Genomic DNA, 3,400 nt, shown 5'->3' with positions numbered 1-3,400 from the left:
GGCGGCGCGCGGCTCGGGCCGGGCTGCCCACGCAGCGCCCCCTAGCGGGGAGGAGTGAGGCGCGGCGGGCCCGGGGCAAGGCGGCCGAAGCAGAGTGACGTCAGCTGTCTGGAGTGACGTCACGGCAGAGGCACTGATGGGGGGTAAGGTCTGTTAGGGGACAAATGAATCCACAAAAGAAATGCAGGTAAGCTTATGTTCAAAGATGCATGCAGTGCACTATAGTGTCGCACAATCTTAGTTTTGAATTAGAATGTCCAGCTATGACTGCATATTGTTATTCTATTTGGCCACAGCGTGAGGACTAACGTCACTTCATAGAATCAGCAAGGTTGGAAGAGACCTTTAAGATCGTCAAGTCCAACCATCCACCCGGCACTACCACTGCAACCCCTAAATCATTAAACCTTATCCCCCAGTACCAGATCCAGACACCTTTTGACCATCTCCAGGGATGGTGACTCCACCACCCCAGGCAACCTATTCCAATGTCTGACAACATTGACAGTGAAAAAAAAATTGTAATATCTAATCTGAATCTCCCCTGTGTGAGCTTTAGGCCATCTGCTCTTGTCCTCTCACTGCAGGCACAGCAGGAGAGACCAAACCCCTCCTTCCAGGGAGTTGGAGAGGGCAAGGAGGTCCCTCCTGAGCCCTCCCCAGGGTAAACAAACCCAGCTCCTTCAGCTGTTCCTCACAGGACATGTTTGCTAGACCCTTCATGAGCTTTGTTGTCTTTCACTGGAATCAATTTCCCTTTGAAAGTGAGGGGCTCAAAACTGAACACAGCACTTGATGTGAGGCCTCACCAGTGCTGAGCTCAGGGGGACAATCACTGCCCTGGTCCTGCTGGCCACACAATTGCTGATACAGGCCATGGTGCCGTTGGCCTTCTTGGCCACCTGGGCACATCTGGCTCATATTCAGTTTATATTCATAATCTGTGAACAGCACTCAGATTTTTGTTTTGCTCCTAGGTAGAAGAATCTGAACTAATTGACAGTCTTTGATGTCAGTGGTAATGCAGATGGGAAAATTCTGCTGGGACTAGATTTAGGATTTGGCATCTAACCATGAGAACTGATGTCCAAATTGGCTATAGCTATCTGTAACCACTGATGAATTCTGTAAAACTTGGAACTACCTTCGCTGTGACAGAGATTTTCCACACGATCAATACACTTATGTAATTTTTAGCATTGTTAATGCAAGGAGTACAGAGTTAAGGACAGACTGAAATAATTCCAGATTACTTGAATTGTATATGATTTATTCACCTTAGCATGTAGCTGATAAAATGTATTTGTGAGGCCATGACCAATAAAGAACAGAAAATATAATTTCCAAGTAATTTTTCTAAATTGCCAGTATGTGAATTTTTCACATGTAGAACTGTGATTCTGTAATTCCTGTATCATATTTCCACCTGACTGAAAGCATTGATTGAGATGAGCTCAGTTGATTGCAGCATGGTGCAAACATCACCAACATTGTGGGTTTGAGCCTCGTATGGGCAACTCACTTAAGAGCTGGATTTGATAATCCTTGCATGTCCCTTCCCAGAATATTCTGTGATTAAAGTATGACTGACCAATTAAGTCTTGCTGAATGTACTTGAATTTTCTGACTTACAAAACAATGTGCTGTATAATTCTATAATATATCATTCATGAGGACCATGGTTAAAATAGACATTATAATTCGGTAATTTCTCAATTCAGCCACAAAATGCAACTGTCCCTGCCTAGATCTATGAAAACTGGACAAGGTTTCATAAAACTGTTGTCATTAGACGGAACCCTCTAGTTGCCTATCTTTCAGCTTTAATTATGGTAAAAGAAAAAAAAAGAAACCACACAAAAATGCACTTTTTACCGCTAAAATGTAAACACATTTTAGTAGCATCTACCAAGATGCACAGTGCCATCCTCTCCCCTCCTTCTTCAGTTTTCCACAAATGCTTTTTAGAAAGGGTGTTTGATCTTCCAATACTGACTTAAAGTCATGACAAAATATTCTTAAATTATATATTAAAAATTACATAATGCAATCATTCACTTTACTAGAAAAATATTTATATGCTGAAACTATTGGGCAATAGATAAATGACAGGGAAAGAAATATAGGCTTCTCTTGAAAATAGGTACATTAGTATATGTACGACTCCAAAACACAAAGGAGAAGCAGTAGGAGAAATTACCTAGAAGGCACAGTTCAGAACAGGCTCCCTGCTCTGTTTCACTTCCAAAAGTTTTTTTAAAAATTCTGCACTGATCTGTATTTGCTTAATTTAGGACAGAAGAAAAGATTAGTTATCCAGGAAAAATAAACTCATAGGAGAGGAGTATTTCTGCTTTAAATAAAAAAATTTATTTAAAGTCTATTGTCATAGGTTTCCCGTATTCTTAATTCTGATGCTGGTTTAAGTGTTTAAATATACATATATATATATATATATATATATATATATATATATATATTTTAAAAATCACCTGTCTTTATGACAACCTCTTTTTATTCCCTTTCTGCCTGTTATGTGGGTATGAATTTCTGTTGGCTTATGATCACTCTTCTTTGTTTTCAGGCTGCCGTATATTTTCTTCTCTTTGGAACAGACTTGGCTAATAGCTATTCTTGTCTTCTGAAGAAAATCTGCATTATATCCACAATCTCATGTATTCATTCCATCATGTAATTGAAAGAATGCTAAGTTAATAAGAATGCTACAGATGCATTCATGTTAATCCCTTACTCCCCTCAGTTTCTTCCTGTTCAATTTTGGTGAATTCTTCCAGGATGAACTAGGTGACTCCCCAGATGCTTTTTTTTCAAATTACATTCCATTTATCTAAGGTCAGGAAATGTGATGTAGGAAATAGTTCCACATTAACTGAAAGATGGGCTATTTAGCCTGTTGGGTCTTTTCCATTCGTAATTTAGCATTTTCTCTGTCCTGTAGTGCAGCTATGCTATGCTCACCACAAAGTGACAGTGTCCCTCACACTTCCCATAGCACAATCAGGCAATTACAGTGTCTGGGTAGTTCTCTTATAGAGAACTGTGTGAAAGTAAGGAGATTAGGTCCACAAAGGTCTTTTAAAGTGCTCTTCCTTTTGTTAGTAACTGAAATAATTGACATAGACAATGTCCCTGTTTTTTCCATTTCCTTTGCTCAGTCTGACTGCTCAATTAAGAATGTCTAAAATAGTATGTTATCAGACAGAAGAAATGCCAGAGAGATTTTAATTACATATTCTTCCACATAAAATGCAGGTCTGTGTCTTCCAATATAGTCCATTATAGGTTTACATAGTACAAGAATAAAAATATGTAAACTACCGATGGTTGAACGTTATAGTAACTTTTTACCTATCATCAGTTTCGAAAATGATACAGACAA

This window comes from Sturnus vulgaris, chromosome 4 (assembly GCF_052056855.1).
Source record: "Sturnus vulgaris isolate bStuVul1 chromosome 4, bStuVul1.hap1, whole genome shotgun sequence".
NCBI lineage: Eukaryota > Metazoa > Chordata > Aves > Passeriformes > Sturnidae > Sturnus > Sturnus vulgaris.
Note: the sequence above shows the minus strand (reverse complement) of the source record.